Raw genomic sequence first — 22,566 nt, 5'->3', positions numbered from 1 at the left:
GGTAGTGATTTTGGACAGTAGAGTCTGGAGCGAAGTTGCCTTTCCAACTCTCCCCAAAGGTGTTCCATTGGGTACATGTCGGGATTCTGGGCAGGCCAATCCGTTTCAGGAACGGTACTGTCTACAGAACATTGCCTCAGTTGCTGCTTTATGACAGGATGCTTTGGTGTACGGATACAATCATAGTCTCGGAGCTGTTCATCTACCGTAGGACGCATACGATGCTACATCTACGTGATTACTTCCCCATTCACAATAAAGTGCCTGGCAGCGGGTTCAATGAACCATCTTCAAGTCGTCTCTCTACCGTTCCACTCTCGAAAGGCACGCGAGAAAAACGAGCACTTAAATTTTTCTGTGTGACCCCTGATTTCTCTTATTTTATGGTGATGATTATTTCTCCCTATGTGGGTGGGTGCCAACAGAACGTTTTCACAATCAGAGGAGAAAACTGGTGATTGAAATTTCATGAGAAGATCCCGTCACAACAAGAAACGCCTTTGTTTTAATGATTGCCACTCCAATTCATGTATCATATCTGTGACACTATCTCCCCTATTTCGCGATAATACAAAACGAGCTGCCCTTTTTTGTACTTTTTCGATGTCATCCGTCAGACCCTGATGCGGATCCCACACCGCGCAGCAATACTTCAAAATAGGGCGGACAAGCGTGGTGTAAGCAGTCTCTTTAGTAGACCTGTTGCACCTTGTAACTGTTCTGCCAATGAATCGCAGTCTATGGGTTGCTCTAGCCACAATATTATCTATGTGATCGTTCCAATTTAGGTTATTTGTAATTGTAATCCCTAAGTATTTAGTTGAATTTACAGCCTTCAGATTTGTGTGACTTATCGTGTAATGGAAATTCAGCTGATTTCTTTTAGTACCCACACGAATAACTTCACACTTTTCCTTATTCAGGGTAAACTGCGACTTTTTGCACCATACAGATATCTTATCTAAATCATTTTGCAAGTAGTTTTGATCATCTGATGACTTTACAAGACGGTAAATGACAGCATCACCTGCAAACAATCTAAGACGGCTACTCAGATTGTCTCCTATATCATAAAAATAGATCAGGAACAATAGAGGGCCCATAACACTTCCTTGGGGAACGCCGGATATTACTTCTGTTTTACTTGATGACTTTACGTCTATTACTACGAACTGTGGCCTTTCTGACAGGAAATCACGAAACCAGTCGCACAACTGAGGCGATACTCCGAAGGCACGCAGTTTGGTTAGAAGACGCTTGTGAGGAACGGTGTCGAAAGCCTTCTGGAAATCTAAAAATATGGCATCAATTTGACATCCCCTGTCGATAGCACTTATTACTTCATGAGTATAAAGAGCTAGTTGTGTTTCACAAGAACGATATTTACTGAATCCGTGCTGACTACTTGTCAATAAATCTCTCTCTTCGAGGTACTTCACAATGTTCGAAAACTGTATATGTATCGAAACCCTAATGAAAATCAACGTTAGTGATATGGGCCTGTAATTCAACAGGTTACTCCTACTTCCCTTTTTGGGTATTGGTGTGACTTGAGCAATTTTCCAGTCTTTAGGTACGGATCTTTCTGTGATCGAGTGGTTGTATATAATTGCTAAATAGGAGTTATTTTATCAGCATACTCTGGGAGGAACCTGAGTGGTATACAGTCTGGACCGGAGGCCTTGCCTTTATTACGTGATTTAAGCTGCTTCTTTACTCCGATGATATCTACTTCCATGTTTCTCATCTTGGCAGTTGCTCTTGATTGGAATTCAGGAATATTTACTTCGTCTTCTTTGGTGAAGGAGTTTCGGAAAACCGCGTTTAATAACTCTCCTTTAATGGCATTGTCATCAGCGACTTCACAGTTGTTACCACTCAGTGAAGGTATTGATTGCGTCTTGCCACTGTTGTACTTTACGTATGGCCAGAATCTCTCCCGATTTTTCTGTCAGATTTCGAGAGCCTGTAAAAGTCCTCATATTCTTTCGCATTTAGAGTTTTCTTAAGCACAGTAGGGTGACTAGTTGCACTACTGGTAGTACTGTGGAACTCTAAACTGTTTCCTTTTGTTGATTTCATGCGATTTTTTACAACCACACACCTTGATGCTTGGCGGTCTTCGTCTTTCAGTACATGAGGTGTACCTGGTCGTGATTTACCTATGCTTGTTCCTTCGCGTTTCCAATTCGCAATAAAACAGACTTTCACAGATTAAGAAGGGTTGAAATATCCCTGATTTGTTACTCAGGTGACATCCGATGACTCGTGCACGTTCGAAGTCATTCAGCCCCCCAGACTGACGCATTCTGCTGTTACTGCCTCTCTACTGACAACACGATGTTCACTGTCTCCTTTTATACTGGTGAGAGCGCCTATCATGACATCTAGCGGCTAATTCCGCATTACACAGGGATGCAATATTTTGCATTTTTATTGATATTATCCTCACCTAGGAAATAAAACCATTGAGGTTCGCCTATGACATTGTAATTCTGTCAGAGACAGCAACGGACTTGGAAAAGCAGTTGAACGGAAGGGATAGTGTCTTGAAAGGAGGGTATAAGATGAACATCAACAAAAGCATGACGAGGACAATGAAATGTAGTCGAATTAAGTCAGGTTATGCTGAGGGAATTAGATTAGGAAATGAGACACTTAAAGTAGTAAAGGAGTTTTGCTATTTGGGGAGCAAAATAACTGATGATGGTCGAAGTAGAGAGGATATAAAATGTAGACTGGCAATGGCAAGGAAAGCGTTTCTGAAGAAGAGAAATTTATTAACATCGAGTATAGATTTAAGTGTCAGGAAGTCGTTTCTGAAAGTATTTGTATGGAGTGTAGCCATGAATGGAAGTGAAACATGGACGATAAATAGTTTAGACAAGAAGAGAATAGAAGCTTCCGAAATGTGGTGCTACAGAAGAATGCTGAAGATTAGATGAGTAGATCACATAACTAATGAGGAGGTATTGATCAGGACTGGGGAGAAGTTTGTGGCACAACTTGACTAAAAGAAGGGATCGATTGGTAGGACATGTTCTGAGGCATCAAGGGATTACCAATTTAGTATTGGAGGGCAGCGTGGAGGGTAAAAATTTTAGAGGGAGACCAAGAGATGAATAAACTAAGCAGATTCAGAAGGATGTTGGCCGCAGTGGGTACTGGGAGATGAAGAAGCTTACACAGGATAGAGTAGCATGGAGAGCTGCATCAAACCAGTCTCAGGACTGAAGACCACCACCACCACCACCACCACCACCACCACAACAACAACAACAACAACAACAACATCCTCATCTAACGATTCATTTTAGTTCAATGAGCATAATTCAATATAAAAATACATATATGTAAACAAATACATGTACAAAGAACATTTATTGGGTTATTTACATTTAATTACTTGCGTAAATTGTAATGTCAATTTTCTGTCACATACTACTTGTCGACGAGACCTACAGATGTTGACGTCCAGCTTTGGATTATTTCCCATAGAACAGTTCCCAACGAGGGTTAAGAATCGTTATGCGATAGCCTTCAATAAATCTTGTTTCAGACCCAGCTAACTTCAGTGATTTAAATTTAAGGACAATAGTGAACGTTTTATCTTTCAATTACGATGAAATGTTAGCAACAAAACTATCTCAAGTGGTGACGGATAGGTCACAGAACAAAAATTGCTGTGAAACAATCATAGTTGACTACTGTCATAGCTTTTACATGAAACGTACGAGACGAACTCTGTGAAGATATCCACAGTGTAGATGAAAATGGCGTCTTACCACCTTTTACAAATTTCTTAAAAATAACGTCTCCTATAGAATATGATGTTTTCTGAATAACTTGTTAACTACCTCTCAGCTGTGCTTGCGTAAAGGATTTCAAACACAGAACGGCCTATATGACGTCACAAGCACAGTTCTGCTAGAGATACAGGAGAAGTGTGTGTTATGGGGACATTAACTGACATTTTCAAGGTCTCCGATTGTGTGGATCCTGAAGCTCTACTACGGAAGCAAATTAGTTATGACACTGGTGGCACAACTCTTGTTTGGATTCAGTCTTTCGCCTACAACAGTGAACTGAGAGTTACACTGACAGATTATCCCAGGAACAGAAACTAAACTAATACAAACTGAAATACCATAACTTTCGATGTTGTACTCACCCTTTTGGAAAACTAAATAAAGGACTTTGAAAAATTTTTAAATGTAATATCTGGCGATGACAAGCGTACTAATGTAGTGTCCTAAATGTAAGACAATGTAGAGAGTCAAGATGATGGTTGAATGTATGTATCACCCAATCATGGCGCAGTTTTACTTGAATTTTAAAAGGTTACATATTGTAGAAATATGACCTGCTTCTTCCAGGAAAGATCTTTAAGTAATACACACAAAACGAAACTGTATGTACAAAACTCCTATGTGAATAACTGGATAACGAGGTGACTGAATACAAGCCTAAGTGTAACCAATCTGGAAGCTCAGTTCGATTTATTTACCATTCACAATGTCATTGTGTTTGACATGAAAACCAGGACGACCAATAATTTTACATACTTTCATTCCCTATTGTTTTACGGAATTGTCTTCGTCTATAATGCAGCTGAAGTAAATAAAGAGTTCATTCAACAAAAGAGAGCGGTAACAATAACGCGTGAGGTACGAGGGCGTGCTCAAAAGTGATGCCTCTGAATATTTGTATACGGGAACTGATTGGGATTTTTAAATAAAACAAATGTTATTAACATTCTACATCTTTAATGTTCGTGCCTACATATTTTGCAGAGTTATGACGCTACAGGAATCTGAACTGAAGCTTGTAACATGGCGGTGCGTACCCTAACTTCCCCTACTTCAGCGTGACGATGCCAGACCACAACGACCACCGTATCATCTGCAACAATCCGACGCCTTGTGTTCACTGTTAGCGATAATCTTCCACACGGTCCCGACTTGTGCACATCCGATTTTCATCTGTTTAGATAAGTTAAAGGACACCTTTGAGAATTTCATTCTGCTAGTGATTAAGTGGTACAGGCAGAGACGCTGTTGTGGTTCCATCAACAAAGTTAAACATTCTACAGTGATGGCATCAACAAGCTGGTATCTTGTTGCGAGAAACGTATTGTCACCAGGGTTACTACTGTGAGGTAACGGGAGAGTTGCGGCGCCCTGGAAATATTTTAAGTTCAGAGCTGGCGGCCACCGCTCGGGTCGCGGGGCAGGGCCGAGCTCGTCAGCATCTGCGTGGTGCCTCACAACGGCCGGAGGACGTGGTCCATGGTCCATCGAGCACGTGGTTGGGAGTTCCTTGGTAACGCTGTGCGCCGGGAGGACCAAAGATGGCGGACTTTTTGAAACCTTAATGGCAGACATTTCACAGTTCGTATAGAAATTACTAGTAGCCAGATGAATCATGATACCTCAAAAAGAAACATGTACATTACCATTTTTGTCATGACGATTTTGATGGTGTCATCAGATTTTCAATATATTTATTAGTTTAAAGTTTAGTACCTGACGATAAATTATACAAGTAACACCCAGCAACGAATTTCCAAAATGTAAACGCTTTATCCGATTTCGTCAATCGACGTGTCTTTAGAAAGCTATTAGTGTAAACCTAAATTGATGTAAATTACAGGCATGTGACATAAATAGTACATGAGTTATTCGAGGTCAAAGTGGCCGCTTGTAAATATATTTATTCGTCTATGTCTTCATATCCTATATATACTATACATGAAGAAATTGGTTAAAAATTTACTGTGTGTTAGAAAGCACAGAGGCATTAGGCTCCTAGCCTATCTTTTGCTTCTTTCCTTTTGATAAATGTATATTTAATTTGAAACTTCCTGGCGGATTAAAACTGTGTGCCAGACCGAGACTCGAACTCGGAACCTTTGCCTTTCGCGGGCAAGTGCTCTACCAACTGAGCTACCCAAGCACGACTCACGCCCCGTCCTCGCCGCTTTACTTCTGCCACTACCTCGTCTCCTACCTTTCATATCAGCGCACACTCAGCTGCAGAGTGAAAATCTCATTCTGTATATTTAATTAATTTATTTGTTTATTTATTTATTTAATAATGTGTGTTAGAGCGTGTTTATGGTGCAGCAATAGGAATATTTATGTAATTTCAAGTATTTAAAAGTAAATTCAGTGTTTCATATGTGTTTCAATATGTTTGTGAGTGCACGTTTGGCTTGGAGACATGGAGGGTGCACTCTAGCCAACCACAGCGCTCGTTACTAAGAGACGTATGGAGACTGGAGTAGGAGCATCGCTTCCGGAGAGGAGACGTGGTAGTTCGGAAGAGTGTGGCGCCAGGGACAGTCGCACAGGACACGGAGAGAGTGCTGGACGTGAACGCGACGCACGGCCGCGGGAAAGACTTGTGTGGAACTGTTTGCTTGTGGTCGCGGCAGATAGAAATACTTCTGAGTGCGGACTTGGGCACTTGTGAGATTTCCGTGGCTTCTACAGTGAAGACTTAGTGTGCGTTTAGAAGTGAATATCTCGCGAGCTATGTTGTTCATAAATAATTACGTGCAGTAGGAATCTATCGTTTCCCTGTTATTCAACTTTTATTTTCTTTAATTGCTGGACCATCGACACCAATAAGTGGTATGCAGAAATATACCACGTTCTCAAAAAGTACTTCTACTGTTGTACGCATCATTTAAAGTCGTTAAGATAGCACCTGCAGATTTTATTTAATTGCCATCTTTCATTTATAAATTATTATCTTGCTTTAAAAATTCGCAATTGCCGAGTGATAGAAACTTTCGACCATTCGATTTATGTGTACATTCTTGTCGTATACTGTAAACTCAGGAGTATTTTACTTGCAATGCAGAAACTATATATCACAGCCCCTAGACAAGGAAACCAGCCAAAATTTTTAATATTTCAGCTCTGAGTCGCAGGGTACGTAGTTGAGGGCTACATCACATCATTTCATTTTATCTTATTTGAAAGCCCGCTCTACGTTGAGGAAAAAAATTATATAGACATGAAGACTAAAGATATTGAATGTTCGTAACTTTAATTTTATGTACAAAGCTTTAACAATTTTTACATACAAAATTCCGAGGCATGACTTTTAAGCAAGCCCTCGTAGATAAAACAAGTCTCGCTGAAAGAGGCCTCTTTCGAGGTCTTGGAATTCATGTATTCGTTTCACAGGTTATTTACTCCATAATGTTATTTATTGTTTCGTATAAAAATCCATAAGAAATGTGATTTGCACAACCACATTAGGAACAAAGGAAAATAAAAGTTATGCGGATTCTGCTTTTCATCTACGGCTTTGAGTCGAAGTTCCGCACTCTAACAACAAGTTCTGAACAAGCTGCCATTAGACATAAAAAAGTGAACTTTCAGTTCCAATAAGCTAAAAAGAATTTAATAATTTTTTTTATCAGTCACCTTTCCAGGAAATTATTTGTCTAGAATCAAATATTAAAGATTTCTCCTAACATAAATACAGGTGGTCACCACGCCCTAACCATGTAACTAACACTCACGACCGTTACAGCCTGTATTTAAAGCAAACCTGATTTGCACCCTCATAGTGGCGCTACTAGTGCCACGCTTATGGGACGGCGCGAAATTTGAATACGCGTCATCTTTCAGATGTAGGAACTCGCCTACGAACTTTTGATCACGTCGCACAACTCCTTCTTGCTGTTGCCATTTTTGCTTCCGTCAGTTTGGAAGCATTAAACAACACTTCAACATCTTTACCAGTCTTTCAAATCCTCACAAAGTGTGTTGAAGCATATTTAGATGGATAGTGTGTTGATGTATTGTGTAATATTTCTATTACTGAGTTGAGTTCTGATGTTCATTTACATTATTGTTTCAAGTCGAACAAAGTGCTGAAGTGTACCGATCCGTCTTGTCTCACACGCAAATTATTATCGTTTTGTTAAAGTGTATCATAAGAAAAATTGGGACCAACAAGTAAGTACCAACTGCTTTTATGTGCAAATGTAGAATTTTCTGTCGTGGGTGGACTGGTCAAGTTGCACGTTTATAGAAGGATGAAGCCCAGTGAAAGACAATGTGTAGGAGAAAGTCAAAGCCTGCTTACAGATTAACTGGAAGAACTGGGGGAGAATTTAAGATTTAAAATGTAATGGAATTTCATATCGTCACAATTCAATTTAAAGGTAAACACTTTCGTCAGAAATCTCTCAGCTACATCGAAGAAAACAAATGAATAACTAAATAAAAAATAGAATTGTGCTGTGTACAAAACAAAATTACTTTCTGTTGAAAGGGGCTTACAAAGCTTCGATTTACATTATTACATCATGTAATAAACGAGATCACATACAAAAAGAAAATATGATGAGGAAAGAAATTTCTCTGATTTGTTCTGCGAGACAGAAATTGAGGTGAGGTAGCAAACTGCTAGGGGCGACGTACTTTTAATTAGAGGTAATTAGTGAACATAAATATGGGAAAATTATTTGCAGTTAATATCTAAATCTCAGCACTGCCAGTGGCTGTGGCTGGAATTAGGAAAGGATGTAGACGAAACTTCCAATTTTGCTCATTTTGAAGGTGCCTACAACGAACAATGTATGACGTGTTATGGTTAGGACTCCTTGTAAGTAACTATCAGAGCAACGGTGAATATGGTAATATGAAATGTTGCCACAAGGATATTCTGTGAAATTCACAAAGTCTTCATTTTACTATAAGAAAAGTTTTTTCGTAAATCGGTTGAAATAACTTACATGTTCCTCTGCTCCTGCCATATAAGTCAAGTGTAAGAATTTAATGCAAAATTGTGACATAAGCAACACCAAAAGGCATCGTCACGGAACTGCGCGTGCATAGCAAAAACACTCGAAAAGCACAGGATATAAGGACGACTTCACAAAGGCCAGTATTCAAGCCCCACGTTCTAGTGAACTCCTACACAATAAAAATTTAAGTAGCTACTGCTAGGTATGAAGAAGGAGCGTACTGTGAAAGGTAACTTGCAGGTAAGCTAATTTGAAAATATGAAACGGAAGTAGTCTAGGTAAAGGCACCAGAAAATCAAAACCAGTTGGAAATTGTTTTGCACAAGATATCTATTGTGCGAAAAGTGGAAATTGACACTAAAGTCATGAGAAGTGAGGTCGTCCATACGAGTACTAACAGAAACTCTAAATTGCGGTTACACGATAAAACACAATCTGAATACTGTCAGTTCACCTAGATACTTAGGGATTAAATTTATCAATAAACTCAACTGGAGCGTTCACACAGAAAAGATCATGAGGAAAGCGAATCAAAGACTGCTTTTTATGGGCAAAGCTCTTAAAAGATGCAACATGTCTACTACATAGACGACCTACTCTACGCTTGCCCATTTCACGCTTGGTCGTTCTCTTCTGAAGTATTTAGCACAATATGGTATGCTTATCGGATAGGATTGACGGAGGACAACGAAAAGGTTCAAAGAAGGGCAGCTCGTTTTGTATTATCATGAAATCGGGGACAAAGTGTTTTGAATATAATAAGAGGGTAGCGTTGCCAATAATTAAAATAAAGGCAATATTCCTAGCGGCGAGATCTTTTCACGAATTTTTTCCCTCCGAATGTGAAAATATTTTGTCGGCTCCCAACTGTGTAGGGTTATGTGAAATCTTATGGGACTTAACTGCTAAGGTCATCAGTCCCTAAGCTTACACACTACTTAACGTAAATTATGTTAAGGACACACACACACACACACACACACACACACACACACACACACACACACACACACACACACACACAATAAATATATAAATATATATATATATATATATATATGCGCCCATGCCCGAGGGAGGACTCGAACCTCCGCCGGCACCAGCCGCACAGCCCATGACTGCAGCGCCTTAGACCGCTCGGCTAAACCCACGCGGCGTGTAGGGATAAAAGATTATCTTAATAAAATTAGAGCTCGCACGGAAAGCTTTAAATGTCCGGTTTTTCCACCCTCTGTTCGAGAACGGAACGGTGGAGAAATAATCTGAAGGTGATTCATGAACTCCCCACCAGGCACTTAATTGTGAATTCCAAGCGAGTCGTGTAAATATAGACATAGACGTAGAAGTGTATGACCATACATCTTCCAGGAAAACTTATCAGATTCTTCACTAAACTATTTTTATGGAAAAAGATTAAACTCACTGAAAAATCATCCGCGATACTGCACAACAAAAAAGGGGGTGCTATGCTGTAAACAAACACTTTACTTTTTTTTTTGTTATGAGAAGTACAGCCTTAGTGTAACAGTAAATTACCTTGCTTGCCATGTCGACAGAATTGAAGTTAATTTAATTTTTGTCTTAGTCACATCTTTATTGAACTCGATGAAAAGTCTAAGAAGCGAGCAGCTTGTATCTTTTACAGGCTTGTAGTGAGATTTTCAGGAGAAAGTATTCAATCCATATTTCTATGAGAACAGCAAGTAAGTGTGAGAAGACAACCTCAATAGTCATTAAGACGAGGAAAAGGGTCTGCTGTGATTTTCGAAACATATTTTTGAAATTGCAGAGGACCTGTAATATTCCTCTATTCGTAGCCTTACAAGGAGGTGACAGTAGTCATGGGAAAGCGAAGTACACACATACAGTTGGCGGTAGTATCGTGTACACAACGTGTAAACGGCAGTGCCTTGGTGGAGGCATTGCTCCTGCTCAGATGATTCATGTGAAAAGGTTTCAGATGTGATTATGGTCACATGACAGGAGTTAACAGACACTGAACGCGGAGAAATTTAAGGAATTCAATATTTCGAGATCCACAACGACAAAGGTATCTCGATAATACCAAATTTCGGGCATTATTTCTCACCACAGACAACGTAGTGGCTCACTTAATTCAGTGTACAAGCGAGAGCAACGGCGTTTGCGCGGAGTTCACAGTGCTAATAGACAAGCAACACAGAAACCAACGTGAGGCGTACCTCGAACCTATCAGTTAGGACAGTGCTGAGAAATTTTGCGGGGCTGTGGCAGCGGACGACCGACGCGAGTGCCTTTGCTAGCAGCACAACAAAAACAGCGCTTCTAGCCTACTGGGAAAGCGCGGCCTTGTCAGCTGAGTGCCGACTTCTGTTGGTCTAGGGGCGTCGGCACGGTAGCTCAGCGTGTTCGTGCAGAAAGCTTGTTGGCCTCTGTAAAAAAAAGTGGAAGAATCAACAAACGAACCTGAACGGAAGTCATGTGACGCCCGCAACGACCAAGCACAACGATCAACAAAAAGAAAAGGGGGTTACGTCTCTGCTCACTAAGCAAAACGTCCTCGGTACCGGTTTCAGAACCCGCCATCACTTAAATTTTGATCAATAATCAGCACTGGCGGCCGAAGAGTTCCGGCATAAGAAGTCACCCTCATTCTGCCAACTGTCTTGTCAATTAGGATGGAGGAGCGGACAGAGGTTCAGGTCACTGTTGTCCTTGGGATGGGAAACTGGCCCTAAAGGCGGAAGAATCGGCAATGATCAACGGCATGAGGATGCAGAAGGCAATGAACACTACTGGATTAAAGACACTTAACGTGTGTCCACACGACATGTGGCCTGAAACTGAAAAAGTTTCATGATAATCTCTCCCTTGACAAAAGATTCCGGAATAGTTTCCCATAGGGATTTCCGGTAGGGGAATGCCAAGGGGGAGGTGACCATGAGATGAAGGTTTAATAACCAATGGAAGAATAACGTTCTACGAGCTGAAACTCTTAATGTGAAACACTTGAACGTGGTAGGGAAACTTGGGAAATGCAACAACTTAATCTAAACATAGCTGGGTGTCAGTGAAGTGAAATGGAAAGGAAAGATAGAAACTTCTCGTTAGATGTGTGTAAGGTGGTGTCAACAACAGCAGAACATGGTATAACGGGAGTATGATTCGTTATAAATAGGAAGGTAGGGCAGAGTGTGTTACTGTAAACAGTTCAGTTATAGGATTGATCTTACCAGAATCGACAGCAAAACCAACACCGACAAAGATATTTCAGGTATATAAGCCGACGTCGCAAGCTGAAGAGACAGTGAAAGTATATGAGGATACTGGAAGGGTAATACAATACGCAAAAGGAGATGAAAATGTTGTTGACTAGTAATCGGGGACTGGAATGCAGCTGCAGGGGAAGGAGTAGAAGAAAAGGTACAGAGGAATACTGGCTTTGGACAAACCACGAGACAGGGAAAAAAAAAAAAAAGACTAGTTGAGTTCCGCAATAAATTAAAGCTAGTAATAGCTAAACTGTTCAAGAATCACAAGAGGAGGAAGTGTGCTTGGAAAAGATCGGATGACACTAAGTCTGTGTTGTATACGCAAGCAAATAAATTAAGCATCCTTTTCAATCCGAATAACAGATATGACGCAAATAACATAGGCAAAGATTTCAGTTGGATTATATCATGCTCAGGCAGAGACTATGAAATCAGATACTGATTTTTAAGGCGTACCCAGCAGCAAAGAGACTCAAATCTTAGTGTAGTTGTGATGAAGAGTAGGCTGAAGTTTTAGACTTTACTGAGGAAGATTCAACACTCAAAGAAGTGGGATACAGAATTACTAAGGAAAGACGAGATACGCTTGAAGTTCTCCAAGGCTATAGATACAGCCATTAGGAATAGCTCAGTAGGCAGTATAATTGAAGAGGAATGGACATCACTACAAAGGGTAACCACAAGTTGTAAATAAAAACACAGGTAGAAAGAAGATAACTGCGAAGAAACCTTGGGTAACAAGAAATAATTCAGTTGATCGATGAAAGAAGAAAGCACAAAAATGTTCAGGGAAACTCACGAATATAGATGCACAAGTCACTGAGGAATGAAATAAAGAGGATATGGAGGGAAGCTCAGACGAAATGACTGCAAGAAAAATGAGGAGAAATCGAAGAAGTAATTGTCTGAAGGACTGCTTGAGCATGTAGGAAAGTCGAAGCAAACTTCGTTCGTTGAAATTGAAGGCAAGGATGGTAATGTTAAAGGTGAAACGGGAATTACGCTGTTAAATGGAAAGGAGTGAGTGAATAGGTGGGAAGAGTACACTGGAGTCCTCAATGAGGGGTGAGGTTTGTTTGATGTGATAGAAGAACAAACAGGAGTCAATTTACAAGAGATAGGGAATCCAGAATCAGATTCAGAATGTAATAGAGCTTTGGAGGACTTAAAAACAAACAAGGGAGAAGCGATAGATGACATTCCATCAGAATTTCGAAAGTCTGTGTGGGACGTGGCACCAAATCGACTGTTCACGTTGGCGCGTAGAATGCATGAGTGTGGTGACATATCATCTGACTTTCGGATATACATCATCCACACAATTCCTAAGACTGAAAGAGTTGACCACTGCCAAAATTATCTTACAATTAGCTTAAAATGTTCAAAGGTGTGTGTAAAATCCTATGGGACTTGACTGCTATGGTCATTAGTACCTAAGCTTACACACTACTTAACCTAAATTATCCTAATGACAAACACACACACACACCCCCATGCCTGAGGGAGGACTCTAACCTCCGCTGGGACCAGCCACATAGTGCATAATCAGCTGAACAGTTTATCCAAGTTGCTGACAAGAAGCCCGAAAAATCAGTCATTTGTTAGATGACATTAACATTGGCTTTAGATGACAAAGGCACCCAAGAGGCAGTTGTCAGCTGCCCCATTGGTATGGGGGAAAAATAGGAGACGTGATATGTCTGCGTAAGCAGAAGAAACTAACGATCAAAGTCCGAAAACAATTTATTGAACTGTTCAATTAACCAAACCAAATTTTCCAAGTATAACACCAACACAAAACAGTGATCCGTCTTCGAATCACAACTACATACAAGAATAATATAGAAATCAACTGAAATAATTTCCTACTAGTCTCTGCCAGAGAATACACCAAGCCTAATCCAGAGATCATCGAGAAGATCCAAGCCGTGCTGCCGGGACGACAGCTAACCACGTCTGATGGCGGTCGATGAATTGCCGATGTGCGGCCGAGAGCCGGCCTTTATAGCGCTTCAGCGGATGAGTACCTCGGAACTATTTTCCATCAGGTGGTTTGACGTGTGAAAATAGTTCTGGGATCTGCAGCGACCTCTTCCTTATGTTTATGTGGGCCGGTAGTGGCCTCTGGTGGCCGCTGGTGTCTTTGCTGTGTTGTTGTTGTGGCCGTTCATCAATATTGCCGGTCGGTTGTGTAGTGCTTCGGTGTGCCTGCGAAGCGGGCAACCCGCGGCTGCAGGTTGTCAGTTTGGTAGCTGATACTCTAGGCGCCCTGATGTTGGGTGGAGAAGGCCACAGCAAGACGAAAACCAAGAACGAAGTGCAGTGATTAAAAAGGGTGTAAGACAGTTATGTAGACTTTCACCCCTGCTGTTTGATCAATATGTCGACGAGACAACGAGGGAAATGCAAGAAAGGCTCAAGATTGGAATTAAAATTCAAGGTGAAACGACATCAGTGAAAGTGGAGAAGTATTACAGGATATGTTGATTGCAATGACCAGTACTGCATATGGATTGAGAGTAAACAGAAGAAAGTCAAAGTAATGAGAAGAAGCAGAAATGAGGACGGCGAGAAACTTAACATCAGCGTTCGCGATCATGAAGTAGATGGAGTAAAGAAATTCTGCTGGCAAGGGACCTAAACAACCCATTACTGACGGAGGATGGAGGATATAAGAAAGCAGACTAACAGTGGAAAAAAGGGCGTTCTTGGCCAAGAGAATTGTACTAGTATCAAACATGGGTCTTAGTTTGAGCAAGAAATTTCTGGGAATGTACGTTTGGAACACAGCACTGTATGGCAGGGAGACACGGAATGTGACAAAACCGGAATAGAGGAACACAGAAATCCGGCCGTTGTGGCCGAGCGGTTCTAGGGACCTCAGTCTGAAACCACGCGACTGCTACTGTCGCAGGTTCGAATCCTGCCTCAGGCATGGATGTGTGTGATGTCCTTAGACTAGTTAGGTTTAAGTAGGTCTAAGTTCTAGGGGACTGATGACCTAAGATGTTAAGTCCCATGGTACTGAGAGCCATTTGAACCATTTGAGAACAGAACAATTTGATATGCGGTACTACACAAAAATTTTTAAAAATTACGTGAACTGATAAGGTACATAATGAGGAGGGTCTCTGTAGAATCGTAGAGGAAAAGAATGCACGGAAAACACTGACAAAAAGAAAGGGCAGGATAACAGGCCATCGGTTAAGACATCAGGGAATAACTCCCATGGTACTAGAAGAAAAAATGGTTCAAATGGCTCTGAGCGCTATGGGACTTAACATATGTGGTCATCAGTCCCCTAGAACTTAGAACTACTGAAACCTAACTAACCTAAGGACATCACACACATCCATGCCCGAAGCAGGGTTCGAAACTGCGACCATAGCGGTCGCACGGTTCCAGACTGTAGCGCCTAGAACCGCTCGGCCACTCCGGCCGGCTACTAGAAGAAGCTGTATAGTGTAAAAACTCTAGAGGAAGTCGGAGATTGGAATACATCCAGCAGATAATTGAGGACGTAGGTTACAAGTGCTACTCTGAGATGACAAGATTGGCCCAGGAGAGGAATTCGTGGCTGACTGTTGAGGGATTTTTCAGATTATATGCGAATTATTTTCGAATTTGTGGTCGTTATTCAGAATTCACCTTACTACTTACGCAGTTAACACTTGTAGCCACTATCTGTTGCAAGTGTAGACAATGAGCTGTTGCAGCCCGTGCGCCGTCAAATTCTGGGTCTCTGATTGTTTCGAGCTCTGGTATTATTTCGTAATTCGGCTTGTTCAGGCATAGACAACGCAGTAAGAAATAGTAATATACTGTACCAGTATAGCGAAACAGTACCAGAGACGCTTAGTGTCAGAATGATTCTACTAATCCGGTATCTTTTGTCACTGGAATGTTCATCATTGGTATGGGAACAAAATATGTTTGGATTTGGAAAGGAATGAGTTATAGTTAATTCGGTCACGATAAGTTTGAAACTATGAGTGTAATTTCTTAGGAAATCTTCTCAGTGTTTTCGGACGTGACATATTCTTAAGTCAATCCCATCGCAACTCATTTTCTACATAAGACATGTTATCGAGAATAACACTCAAACAACAGTTACATACATCAGTTTGAATCCATAGCAAATTTCTCTTTATTTGAAATCCTCTTTTTTGGAAAAAGAATTAGATTTGAAAGTTATTTCGTCCTCAATTTTCGACAGGAAAACTGTCTCTCGAGGAGATTTGGTGTACTATGTTTTCTGGTGGACTAGCTTGTTCAAGACAACACTTGCCAAGACATGGCATTAGGATGCGAAAGCTAAAGCATTAACGCGTCAAGTGGATAAGTGGATTACCTCGTTCCGCTTTTCTGTGTGAGAAGCTATAGAAAAGCGTACTGTGTAGTTTGTATTTTGTTCTAGGGCAACCAATCGCTTTGAGATAGCATAAATAAATATTTTCGTCTCAGATGTCTTGATACTATGACAGGTAATAATTGACGGAGTGTTTTAGGATGTTAGGAACAGAGCTTAATTTTGTCAGGTAAAGTGAAAGGATGACAGCAATTGATGTGTGGAAAGATATATTAACATCCTGGTTTGTAGTCGATACTGAGGCAATGGATTAATTGTGGTAGAAAAATGGCGCTGAGCTAGAAAGACAGTAAGATGATACAAAAAGTGTTTTACAGTAAGCCCAGAGCCTTGAAGCACTGGCACGACCGTACAAATTCGGCCTATATTATCAAGCTCAACATCATAGGAACTACTTGTCTGGTGGTATTATCTTTCCTCTAGCCAAACTAATCGTCATCTAAAGCATCCTTAGTTTTCTTTTCCATTCTTCTGTATATTATTCTTGTCATCAACTTCGATTGTGAGCTAACTGAGCGACAGTTCTCCCAATATCATCTCCTACTATCTTTAGAATAGTGTGGATGATGTTTTTCGGGAAGTCTAGTGATATGTTGCCAGTCTCATAGATTCTATGTACCAAGTTGAATTGTCGTTTTATTGGCAGTTTCCTCTGCCTTATTTGGTCTTAAGTGTCCCAAAACACTTTCAAATTCTGATTCTAACGCTAGAGCCCCTGTACCTTCCCTGTCGGCTCCTACTTCTTCATCTGTCACGACATCAGACAAGCCCTGTGTCCCATAGACGCCTTCAATGTGCACTTTCCCACCATCCGCTCTCTTCTGTGTGCTTAACAGAGGAATTCCGTCGCACTCTTGATGTTGCCGCCCTGCGTAATAGGGCTAAAGAAGCACTAGAAAGATAGTATTTCCTGGTCAAAAAGCTGAAAATAGGCATAACAAATAAACGGAGTAATGGATTTTAAAAGACGAAATTTTAAAATACAGGCCAGCAATGTTAGATCATTGTAGCAGAAGCGCAATGAGTGAGACAAGGACGGTTGTCTACGTTTATTTTTTGAAAATTTTCTAGTGCGTGCGGAAGGCATGAATCTGTCCGTCATTTATCATTTCTGTGTGCAATGTTGGGCTGTGTACCTGTTCAGAAGTGACACAGACGTTCCGTTGTACGTGACTGTCTGCTGGTGACAGACGCTGATGGGTTCTCGGGGGAGGCTTTTAAAGAGTTACGTGCTGCACACGACGCAGGACTCCCAACTAATTTCCGAGTTATCGATCACGCATACTGTCCCATGGCAGCTGAAGCCCTCTGGAGATGAAAATACTTCTGGGCGACGGCAGAGAAGTGCTGACAGCCGCAACGAGAACGGTGATTAATGGCGCAATGATCATTTGTCACTGGACAGCCCGCGTAATGTAAAGTGATCTTTCCTTCCAGTGTCTCGCCGTAATAAGAAATCCGAAAATCTGATTCTACAAAACTGGGTCAGGGTGCTTAGCGAAAAGAATTGTATTTCTCCAAAGGATTCAAATGGTTAAAACGCTTGTTCTTTATTGTGGCACAGTAACTGAAATTTGGGGCAGAAGGAATTTTGGTGAAAACATCACCTTACGTGTGAGTTTCTTGATTCATCTTCGCATAATAGCCGAATAATTTTCCTTACACACAATGAAGATCTGATGTTCCGTCAATGAATCGGTTATCAGCACGGTTTGTATAGGGAAGCAGATTGGCTATTTTCTTTCCAAAGAAACGACGCAATTATTGATCTAAACCAACTTTAGGAAATCCCGAAGCAACTACACCTGGATTGCTCGACGTGGTTTCCACCAACATCTTGCCAACGCTCCATGAAGCTAGATCATTGCGTTTGAGAACAAATTACACCTCGAATCTCTTCCATTGCGACTTAGATCGGCTGACCTTAGAAAGGAAATTGATTCCTGCCATCTTTGTGTATAAGCTTGCCTTCCGTGTTTTCAGTTCATTTTTTTCCGAGCCTTCCTTTCCCATTCTAAATGTTACTTGTTTTATATTCTGTATCACAGTTGTTTCTAGCCCTCATAATCATATCCGTTCGCTTTAATATTTGCAAGGGCGCTAATAACCTTGCCATTGAGCGTCTGTACACGCCAAAAACAACGAAGTACATTGAAGCACCAAAGAAACTAGTATAGGCATGCGTATTCAAATACAGAGACACGTAAACAAGCTGAATACGGCGCTGCGTTCGGCGACGCCTATATAGAAGAAGTGTCTGGTGCAGTTGCTAGATCGGCTACTCCTGCTACAATGACAGCTTAGAAAGATTAAGGTGAGTATGAACCTGCACGCCCTATGGGACACAGCATCTCCGAGGTAGCGATGAAGTGGGGATTTTCCCGTACGACCATTTCACGAGTGTATGGTGAATATCAGGAATCCGGTAAAATATCAAATCTCCGACACCGCTGCGGCCGGAAAAATATCCTGCAGGAACGGAACCAACGATGATTGAAGAGAATCGTTCAGGGTGACAAGTGCAGCACTTCCGCAAGTTGCTGTAGATTTCGATACTGGGCCATCAAAAAATGTCAGCGCGCGAACAATTCAAGGAGACATAATCGATATGGGCTTTCCGAGCCGAAGGCCCATTCATGTACCCTTGATGACTGCACGACGCAAAGCTTTACTCTTCGGCCGGGCCCGTCAACACTGACATGGGACTGTTGATGACTGGAAAGATGTTGCCTAGTCGGACGAGTCTCGTTTCAAATTGTATCGAGTGGCTGGAAGTGCACGGGTATGGAGACAACCTCATGAATCCATGGATCCTGCAGGTCACCAGGGGACTGTTCAAGCTGGTGGAGAGTCTGTATTCGAGTGAAGCGTGTGCAGTTGGAGTGATATGGGATCTGTGATACGTCTAGATACGGCTCTGACAGGTGACATGTACGTAAGCATCCTGCCTGACCACCTGCATCCATTCATGTCGATTGTGCATTCCAACGGACATGGGCAATTCCAGCAGGACAATGCGACAATCCACACGTCCATAATCTACAGAGTGGCTTCAGGAACACTCTTCTGAGTTTAAACACTTCAACTGGCCACCAAACCCCCACACATGAACATTATTGAGCATATCTGGGATGCCTTGAAACGTGCTGACGAGAAGAGATCTCCAACCCCTCGTACTCTTACGGATTTGTGGACAGTCCTGCAGGATTCCCGGTGTCAGTTCCTTCGATCACTACTATCACTACCTCAGACATTAGTCAAGTCCATTCCACGTCGTGTTGCGGCACTCCTGCCTATACGATATTAGGCAGGTGTAGCAAATTCTTTGGCTCTTCAGTGTATATATAACAGTTATATATACTGGGTGTAACCGGTATAAGTGCAGATATTTTTATTGGTCATTGAGGACACTGAACAACATTTGATCAGTATTTACTTCACATGCAGACTAATAATTGTAGCTACTGGGACTGTATGTTTCTAGGTTGGTTAGTACTTCCAAGTAGATGTGGCAAGAGCAAGTCATTAAAACTTATTTTCATCTGGGCAGCAACTCAGGTGTGGACGTGTGGGTCCAAATGGTAATTCTATTCTGACGGGTGTAGTCCATTTGCTGTGCAAAAACATCAGGTAGTAAATAATGTGACGTGTTCGCGGTTAGACTGATAGATGCAGAGAGAAAACAACTAATACACTGAAATGGCTACATATTAAGCTATCAACGAACACAGTTTCTGCACTTATACCCATGTCACTCCGTGTACATGCAGGGTGTCTTTCCTAATAGTCGCCAGGAACATTTTCTCTGATGTTTGGGCACACTTACAATTTCGTTTTTGCAATGTGTAGCATGATACAGCACAAACAAATACAGCTCCCCAAGTGTTTCATGCGATGCCCAGTGCTGACGGAAAGCGTGATTTTTAAAGGGGGAATGTTACGTGTCCAGTCGAATAAGCGGTCCCAAATTAGTTTAGTGCGAGATTTGTTGTATGTGTATTAACACGAAGAACAACTGCTATTCCACCAGCGACGGAATAGCGCCGTAGCATGGCGGTAGCAGTCAGCGTAAGCTCTGTCCGTGCCATGACTGCTGGAGTGCTGGCTATTCTTCGTGTTTTACGGTACCTGCAAATACATATCGATAAAACGATATCACGATAGACTAATATGAGACACTCAATCTAATGCATACCTAACATTACGCTTCACATATACTCGTATTTTGTTCGTAATGGGAAACAAACCTACACTTTCTGTCAGCACTGGGCGTTGCATGATAGACATTATGAAATGTGTTTCTTTGTGTCCTTTGAGCCATTCGCGATGGCATGCATCAATAAAACTCCCTAGTTTACACGCCGCGTCACTTCAAATAAAACACTCTAGCTTTCGATAGCTGCACCCACCACCATCATCAGGAGCTGAAATTTCTGACGTATATATACGTGCAGACCACCAGACCATATATATATATGACAACGTCTGGAACCTGCCAGGGAGGACCGGAGGATCACATGCGTGTGCGTGGAAGGCAGGTTGGGGAGCTCCTAGCAGCTCCGTTCCGTCGAGGAACAGCACCACGTTTAAAACAGTCAGTTCCGCGTCACTAAAAGCGTCAAGCTTCAGCCTCAGTGATTTTAACTCCTGATGACGATGGAAGGAACAGCTATAGAAAGATCGAGTGTTCTATTCGCAGTGATGTCGTTAGTCTTAGAGTCGCCAGGTGTATTTTCTGTGGTGTTCCGCCAGATATTTGCAGTTATTTATGCACTGAGGTGAGAAAAGTCAAGGGGTACCTCCTAATATAATGTCGGAACTCCTTTTTTCTGGCGTGGTGCAACAAATCAACGTGGCATGAACTCAACAAGTCGTTGGAAGCCTGTGCAGAAATACTGAGCCGCGCTGCCTGTATACACTCCTGGAAATGGAAAAAAGAACACATTGACACCGGTGTGTCAGACCCACCATACTTGCTCCGGACACTGCGAGAGGGCTGTACAAGCAATGATCACACGCACGGCACAGCGGATACACCAGGAACCGCGGTGTTGGCCGTCGAATGGCGCTAGCTGCGCAGCATTTGTGCACCGCCGCCGTCAGTGTCAGCCAGTTTGCCGTGGCATACGGAGCTCCATCGCAGTCTTTAACACTGGTAGCATGCCGCGACAGCGTGGACGTGAACCGTATGTGCAGTTGACGGACTTTGAGCGAGGGCGTATAGTGGGCATGAGGGAGGCCGGGTGGACGTACCGCCGATTTGCTCAACACGTGGGGCATGAGGTCTCCACAGTACATCGATGTTGTCGCCAGTGGTCGGCGGAAGGTGCACATGCCCGTCGACCTGGGACCGGACCGCAGCGACGCACGGATGCACGCCAAGACCGTAGGATCCTACGCAGTGCCGTAGGGGACCGCACCGCCACTTCCCAGCAAATTAGGGACACTGTTGCTCCTGGGGTATCGGCGAGGACCATTCGCAACCGTCTCCATGAAGCTGGGCTACGGTCCCGCACACCGTTAGGCCGTCTTCCGCTCACGCCCCAACATCGTGCAGCCCGCCTCCAGTGGTGTCGCGACAGGCGTGAATGGAGGGACGAATGGAGACGTGTCGTCTTCAGCGATAAGAGTCGCTTCTGCCTTGGTGCCAATGATGGTCGTATGCGTGTTTGGCGCCGTGCAGGTGAGCGCCACAATCAGGACTGCATACGACCGAGGCACACAGGGCCAACACCCGGCATCATGGTGTGGGGAGCGATGTCCTACACTGGCCGTACACCACTGGTGATCGTCGAGGGGACACTGAATAGTGCACGGTACATCCAAACCGTCATCGAACCCATCGTTCTACCATTCCTAGACCGGCAAGGGAACTTGCTGTTCCAACAGGACAATGCACGTCCGCATGTATCCCGTGCCACCCAACGTGCTCTAGAAGGTGTAAGTCAACTACCCTGGCCAGCACGATCTCCGGATCTGTCCCCCATCGAGCATGTTTGGGACTGGATGAAGCGTCGTCTCACGCGGTCTGCGCGTCCAGCACGAACGCTGGTCCAACTGAGGCGCCAGGTGGAAATGGCATGGCAAGCCGTTCCGCAAGACTACATCCAGCATCTCTACGATCGTCTCCATGGGAGAATAGCAGCCTGCATTGCTGCGAAAGGTGGATATACACT

Source organism: Schistocerca serialis, chromosome 8 (assembly GCF_023864345.2).
Source record: "Schistocerca serialis cubense isolate TAMUIC-IGC-003099 chromosome 8, iqSchSeri2.2, whole genome shotgun sequence".
In the NCBI taxonomy this organism is placed as follows: domain Eukaryota; kingdom Metazoa; phylum Arthropoda; class Insecta; order Orthoptera; family Acrididae; genus Schistocerca; species Schistocerca serialis.
Note: the sequence above shows the minus strand (reverse complement) of the source record.